We start from the raw sequence: 8,162 nt of genomic DNA on the forward strand, positions 1-8,162 counted from the left end.
ACTAAACCTAAAAAGTGACGTGATTTTCAGCAGATTTACACAACCAATAAATAAATTGTGTAGGATGGCTACACAATATATATTCTATGGAAAATGTAGCCTCTTTTGAGGCCAGCAGGTAGCATGGTGGTTAAAGTACTAGATGCCCACATGGCTCATCAGGATTCAAGTGCAGGACTTGGCAGCTTGAAAATCATGCTGGGCACCTGTGCATACATGCCCAGAATCCTTAGAGGAGAATGGAGAAGAAGGGATCGCAATGTGGCCAACCCCCTGGGAGAGTGATATCTCATTTTCCCTCTCTCTTTGTCTATCTCTGACAAAGCAAACACACTCTGGCAAAAATGAACACAAAAAACAACAAAAATCCTTTCTTGATATTTTTAGAAAACTCTTACATCTAAGTGAACATTTCTTTTTACCAAGTTTACTGACTGTAGAGCAAATGTTATGGCTGTGTCTCACGTGCACGTATTCGATCACTAACTGATCACACGATTCTCATCGACACTGGATGTGGCCGTACAGCTCATCTCAGCACAGCATTGCTGAAAGCTACACCAATGAATTGACTTTGCCATAAATATGTAACTGTTTATATCCCAATCTCTGCAAGCTCTTTAAAAGGTGTAATAATTTATTATTTTATATTCTTATGCATGACATTTGTAAAATACAAGAAGCATCTGTGTGGTTTATTTAAAAAGTTAGGCCTTTGTGGAATTAGCTTTAAATATGCCCTACAAATAACCCTAACACATTTAACTTTAATTTCTAAGATTTATTCTTAACATAGGAATTTTGTTTTGAAATGAGGCTTGGTGTAACCCAATGGATTCTAAAGTTTGATGACAAATATTGTTAAAAACTGCCTCAAACCTACACAAAGTTTTCAGGTAAAGAACAAGATTTGTTTCACTGAACCATTAGAAAGGATGCTGACACTCTGATGTTGCAACACCTTTGAAAACTTTGAGCACATTTGCTAAACACAAGAAACACTCCCTGCAAAACCACAATACTAAGTCAAAAAAAGAGAAAGCGTTAGCACATTCCTACCACCTATTCATCATGCCTCATTCAAATTTTGTTGTTTTATTTCTGAAATTCTTTTTAGAAGAAAGATTTATTCAATTCCAAGCCTTTTATTTAGTTGTCAGCTTTCTTTAGTCTCTTTCAGTCTGTAAGAGTACCATGTTTTTTGTTGTTTCTTTCTTTATGAGTGAGAGACAGAGAATGACAGGCACTGCCATGATCCTCTCTCTCCCCACCACCCTACAGTCTTCCCAAAAAGCCAGGATCATAGTGGTATGCTGCTCTACACAACAGCAGGGGAACTAAACCTGTGACCTTCCATATGGATCCAACTTGGCTTAAGCAGGATGTTAGCGTGGCGCTGACATCACTGGTCTTCTTTGACGTCCATATCTTAGATACTTTTTTTTTTTTTTTGGAGAGGTTTTTGCTATAGGGTGCGTGTGCTCTCCAGACATACAGAGAGGGACAGAGGGACAGAAAGCGAGAAATCACCCCCCAGAGGGGATGGCCACGCCGCAATCCCTTCTCTTCCATTCTCCTCTCGGGATCTTAGGTACGCACACACACACACGCCCGGTGTAAGTTTTAAGCCCACGCCTTAAAAAAAAAAAAAAAAAAAAAAAAAAAAAAGAACTCACAGTTGAGTAGAGCTGTAGATGCATAAGTAACTGAAATATTAAACAGAATTATAGCTTAGATACTTTTTTTTTTTTTTTTGGAGAGGTTTTTGCTATAGGGTGCGTGTGCTCTCCAGACATACAGAGAGAGACAGAGAGACAGAAAGCGAGAAATCACCCCCCAGAGGGGATGGCCACGCCGCAATCCCTTCTCTTCCATTCTCCTCTCGGGATCTTAGGTACGCACACACACACACGCCCGGTGTAAGTTTTAAGCCACTGGGTCTGGGACTCAAACCGCCGTCAACTACGTGGGAGTCTAGCAACATAGCCATTACGCTAACTGCTGGTCCCATACCTTAGATACTTTTGAAAACTATAGGCCAATTATTTTGTAAAATATTGTCAATTTCAATTTGTCTGATGTTTTCATGCATTAGATTCTGTTTATCTACCTCTGGCAGAGAACATAAACGATGCTGTGTGCTCATCACAGTCAGTGAGTAGCGCTCATTCTGACTTACCCATTTCTGATAACGTTCATATGGATCATTTTATTCAGGTGTTGTCTGCTGATTTCCTCCAAATGTCAATTTATTATTTTTCCCATTTGTTATTATAGGTATTTTGAAAGTAAGGCACCTGCTCTGTTCTTTGCTGAACTTTATAGATTTAATTACATTTTATAGATGAAAAAAATTTAATCTGTTAGTATTTATGTTACTGCTCAGATTCTCTCAGATTTAGGCAGAGTCATTCACACTGGATTCATTATTCTTCTGACATGTCTCCATTATTTTAGGAGAACTTCTTTGTTTTGTGGTGACAAGAATTACCAGGCTTATCTTATATTTCACTACTTCATTCCTGTTTTTTTCTCTTATTTTCCTTTCTTTCTTTTCTTTTTCTTTTTTTTTTTTAATTTGCCAGAGAGTTCATGTGCCCACCAGAGAAAGACAGAGAGACAGAGAGAGGGGGAAAAGGAGAAAGTGTCTGACACTGGGGCATGCTTTTAAATAATTTTTCTCATCAATTATTTGATTGGATGAAAATGCTCAATCATCTTCATTATAAAAATAATTTCTGGGAGTATGACATTGTAAGAAACTTCAGCCAGATTATAAACGCTAAAGCTTAACCTTCATTAGACCACAATGCTTTCCGTTTAAAATGACTCAACTCAGCTTTACAAACGGCTATTTAGTAAGAAGGCACTCAGATGATTCTTTTTTAAAGATAAAGATCGAATAAGTCATGTAGATTTAATAAAACACTGATTCTGACACAGAAAAACAGTTAAAATCCCATTCCTAACAGCAAGGCATCTAAGAATAAGATTGCTAGAATTCATTTAGCATTCTAAAAGACATTTTAATTAGATATTACATTCTACATACAGGTGTTATTCCAAGAAGTTTTATCCCACTGGCTAGAACAAAATGGACAACTTTGAAAAGATGAAGTTTGGCCCCAGCCACTTCTGGAGGACTGTCTTTTATCTAAATTGATTTGTAGGCCACAGCAGTCAGACGACTGGGAAGGTGCTGGAGAATTAAAATAGTTTGTGACTCTTGGAACAGTGTTGAAGTTATTCAGATAACCATATCCAAAAGTCTCTTCCATACTCCAAAGGCGGGCTTGTGTATATTATAGGAAGACTCCTGTGTCCCCTCAACTCTGGAAAACATGATCCCGTCTGGACTGATAATCATATAAGAGTAGGCTTCTGAAGTCTTCAACCCTCTCTGCAGTCTCCTGAGAGTTCTCAAGTTCTCTCACTGTCTTAACAGAAACCATGTGGGATCAGCACATGGCACAGTGGTTACATCGCTGGACTCCCACAGGGCCGACTACGAATTGAGTACCAGACACAGTGACTTGAAACTCACGCCAGGTGCATGTGCATGTGTGCCTAAGATCCCAGGAGGAGAATGGAGAAGGGATTCCAAAGTAGCCCCCCCCCCCCCAGAAGGGTGATTTCTCACATTCTCTCTTTCTGTCTCTCTGTCTCTCTCTCTCTCCCAAGCAAGCTCATGCACCCTATGGGAAAAACCTCTACAAACAAAACAAAACAAAACAAAACAAAACAAAACAACAGCCATGTTCTGTAGCAGGCTTAATTGAATCTCATTAAGACATCGTCCAGAAAAGTACCATCTCCTCTTCAAGTCTTCATTCCCTGTTCAACCCCAAGGATACAGCCTGGCACCTTTTTGCCTAATCATATCCCATAATTCTCAGCATTTGGAACACTTGCTGAAAATGCATTTTTTTTTTTTGCCCTTTATTTGCCACATAAATCATAGTTTCAAAATTATACTTTTCCATTCAATCTATAGCAGCTGCAAGATCGCCGGTTGCATAGAGAGAAGTCCCATTGTTTTGCATTACATATTGAGGAGGGGTGACCATTCCCAGAAATATTCACTAACGTGTTCCTTTATTGTTTTCCATAGAAGTCCTTTACTGTCCAGCAACTTTAAGACTTCTTGAGATTTTTCACAATATAAGGATTTTACTGAATATTTATGAAAGTATACTTCTAGTTGCTTGTATATCCTAATATACTCTTCAATGCTCAAGTCCTGACATTTTTGCCATAATGAAAATGCTTGCACATCACCCAGTTCCAGTCACTGGAAAAATCTGTGTGCTGATTTTGTTACACTTCAATTGTCTGCTGTTTCTTTATTAACTTGAACATGAACTTCAAAGAGATGTTATGCTGTCAAAGATTGGACTGGAGTTTTCCTTCATAGCCTAACAGCTGGAAGCCAGTTCCCAGAAGTCCAAATTGAACACTCTGATCTCCAAGGTAATTCATTCCTGTTACTTGATGTCCTAGCTTCTTTGAGATTTGCTATGAAATTTCCCATGATGGTAGAGTGCAAATGTCCAATGTGAAAATTTTTGGCAATATTAGGTGAACTAAATTCAAACACTCTTCTTCTGTGAAAGACCAGAAAAAATGTTCACTTTTTAAACCATATTTTAAGCCACCTTCACTGACCTATAATTATTTGTCTTTGTTAATAGTTCTGTTTATTTTGAAATTTACAGTTCCTTGACCAGCACTGACCTCACTAACCACTGTGTCACATTTTAGCTTCTCTACCAGTCTCTTGGCATGAACTTGAATAGCTTATCTTGAATGGTCATTATTTGGTGATAAAGAATCCACAGAAAGTTGAAAATCAGTTATCTTGTCTTTTTTCTGAAATTGGAACTGCAGATATTGACCTGATCAACTTTTCTTGTGGAAGATCCAACACTCTGGAAAGAAGTCTATCTTCTACCAGAGGAAAAGCTGGATTACAACCAAAGTCTTCTATGGCCAATGTTCTTAATCACCAAAGGAGTAGTCCCCGCCTTTTTTTTTTTTATTATTCTTATTCTTATTTTTTTATATACATTGGATAGCTATTATTGCTGAGTGAAGCAACCCACATTTTAATGAATAGGGCATCCTTTCTTCATGGCATGGTTAAAAAGTCCTTTCTCCATTTCTCCATTCTGTCAGCATTTTGAGGACACACATGCACATGGTTGGTGTGATTTTTAAGCTACCAGGGCCAAGATTTGAACTGTGTAGTTAATCATCAGCTCCCTTAACCACTAGGTCATTGAGCTGGCCCCATCCCTGGATATGATATTTTGCCTGGACTGCTCATGACTGTTGGGGTGGGTTTACATACACAACACGCCTCCCCACCCCACACACATATGCTTGCATCTTTCTCTGGTAAACTTCTTTCATCCCTCCCCATTTTTTCTTTCTTACTTTCTTTTTCTTTGTTTCGTATTTACAGTCTTCTTTCTGTGGCTCTGACTTCTCCTACTAGGCTGCCCCTTCCACATTAATGCCCTCCTCACTCCACTCTAGCCCAGCTTAGGTCAGCCATGTGCCCAAGTAGATTGCTTATTCATACTGTGTGAGTGACCTCCAGATATACCTTAATAGGTTTCAGGCCACCACTCATGTCTAAATACTTACTTCCCTACAAAATGACTCCAGAATTGAATTATTCAGGAACAGAAGAAGTAAGTAAAAGAAGAGAACAAAAGGAAGGAAAAAAAGTTGAATTATTCAGGAATGAAATGGAAAGAGAAGAGAAGGGAAAAGAGAAAAGAAAGAGGTGGTGTTATTTCAGCCCATAGCAAGACAAGATTAAATGTGCAAAAAAGTATATTATAGGAAATGCCTGTGAGAGAAATGAGGAGGGAGCCAGGCAAAACTGGGAGAGCCATTTGATCACGATGCATGTATGTCTGATCACAAGCAAAAGATAGGAAAGGGAGGGAGGTTTATGTAAACTTCTTGGATTGCAGTGCAATTCTAAGGAAGATTTGATGGGACCACCTGGGGATCCTCATGCAAAGTGACCTGTTAGAGAAGCCTTACATTTCTCAGGAATGAGCATGTATAGTGTCCTTGTGATGCTCAGTGGTCTGGGAACATCCTGTGGGAGGTGTAGCCTTGACATAAATAAGTTGATGGATTTCAGAAGGCAGCAACTCAGCCATCAGCCATCTGTCAACTACGCAGTTGGAGATCTGAGAACAATTCCCTATGATAGAATGTGCTTCTCTGATCCACCGGCCATTATTGGGTGGAAGCGTAAATGTTCCGATGACAGACATTGTCATTTTTCTTTTTAAAGGAATTCTTACTTAAAAAAAAAAAAATTTCCTATTTTATATATATATGTGTGTGTGTGTGTGTGTGTGTGTGTGTGTGTGTGTGTGTATTTACTTATTTTAGGTAATTATACATTTAGTCTTATACCAAAAGATTTGCATTTGAGGTCATTAATAATAATAACCTTGGGAAATAATACATTAATATTTATAGATTTTTTTTTTGATTCTTTATTATATTAAGACTTGGCTTCAAGTAATTGAGGTCAAGAAATTGGTAATTTAAACATGATAAATGTATCTTTTTTCTTTATGAGAGAAAGAGCACAGAAAAGAGACAGAAAAAGATACGGAGAGAGGGGAAAGGGAGGGAGGGAGGAGGATATCTTAGAGGATATCTTAGGTCTCATCGCCTCACACTTTGTGATCTTTCTGTTCTTTCTGACTCAGCCTCCCAGCCAGCTAGGCTCACAGGTGTAATCCACTAAGCATGGCCTGTTTAGACTGAGCTGGAAACTGACCCTGGACCACGCATGTGCCTCAAGCAACACATGGTGATGCTCTTCTTGAACAATGGCAGCTGGAGCAAGAAAACTTTCTTTCTTTTCCTTCTTTTTTTTTTAGAATTATTTTATTTAACTTTATTTGTTTATTTTATTTATTTATTTATTTATTTATTTATAAATAAATAAATAAAGGGAAGGAGAGAGAGAGAGAAAGTGAGAAAGCAAGCCTCCAGGTCTGGGACTCAAACCACGGTCAGCCATGTGGGAGTCCAGCGCCCTTAACCACCACGCCACCTGCTGGCCCCAGAAAAGTTCATTTCTGTTTCAACTGAAAAGTCCAGTGTTGACAAGATAGCTTTACCCTATGAAGTTGTTGACCTCCTTTCAGTTTGCTAGTCAATGGAAGTGTACCTCATCTTATTGTCTAACCTCAGTTCTTAAAGTATTTCTCCTATTTCATTCTAGAAATTTAGATTTTAGGCTTAACTTGATGGTCCATTTGGAGTTAACTTTGGTGCAAAACTTTTTGGAAATCCCTACACAGTATTTCTATAATACACATTTTTCATGACCTTGTTGAAGACCATTTATTTAGGATTATCTTTAATTTTTCTCTGCATTTTTAAAAATAATTTTTACCAAGAAGTTCTTGGACATAATTTGTTAAATTTATCCTTATGTATACATAGTTTTTCTGCTGTTGTAAGTGGCATTTTTAAAATTTCAACTTGTCTGTTGCTATTACAAAGAAATAAAATGGATTTTTTACACATTAAACTCATATCCAGAGATTTTTCTTAAATTCACTTAATCATTTATTATAGTTTTGTGAGTTTCTTAAGATCTTTTCTTTATCCCATTCTATTTGTCTTCTATTTTTATTGCTTTCCTGGGTAAATAGAACCTTAAATACATTGCTAAGTAAAAATTGGATTTTAAAAGTAGGAGTTTTTGGCCTTGGACTTACTCTCAGAGGAATAAAATTCAGTATTTTATTATTAAGTCTGATATTTACTGTAGGTTTTTTTATATGCCTTTTATCAGATTGAGATATTAGCTTCCCTTTCTACCTTTCTGAAGGTCTTATTACTTTTAAAAATCATAAATGAGTAATAAATATTGCCAGATTATTTTTCTGTGTCTATTGAAAGATCAAATTTTTTTTTAACTTTATTATAACAATACAGTTAATTATATTGAATTTTGAGTGTTAAATCTTCTGGTACATTTGGGAAGAAGCTCTACTTGATCATGATGTATTACGATTTTACAAATATTTTGCTAAGGAATCTTGTATCTTTTTTTTTTTTTTTTTTTTTTTTTTTTCTATGGGGTTTTTGTCTCCCCCGACAACAACAGGGAG

The 8,162-nt window shown here is 37.2% G+C and overlaps 1 pseudogene; it reads right to left on the reverse strand.

Moving 5' to 3' along the window:
• Nucleotides 1-3,037: 3,037 nt before the first annotated feature.
• The window catches only part of LOC102482993 (putative arginine--tRNA ligase, mitochondrial pseudogene), a 16,704-nt pseudogene continuing 11,579 nt past the window's right edge, over nucleotides 3,038-8,162 (reverse strand).

This window comes from Tupaia chinensis, unplaced genomic scaffold (assembly GCF_000334495.1).
Source record: "Tupaia chinensis unplaced genomic scaffold, TupChi_1.0 Scaffold000014_1, whole genome shotgun sequence".
NCBI classification, from domain to species: domain Eukaryota; kingdom Metazoa; phylum Chordata; class Mammalia; order Scandentia; family Tupaiidae; genus Tupaia; species Tupaia belangeri.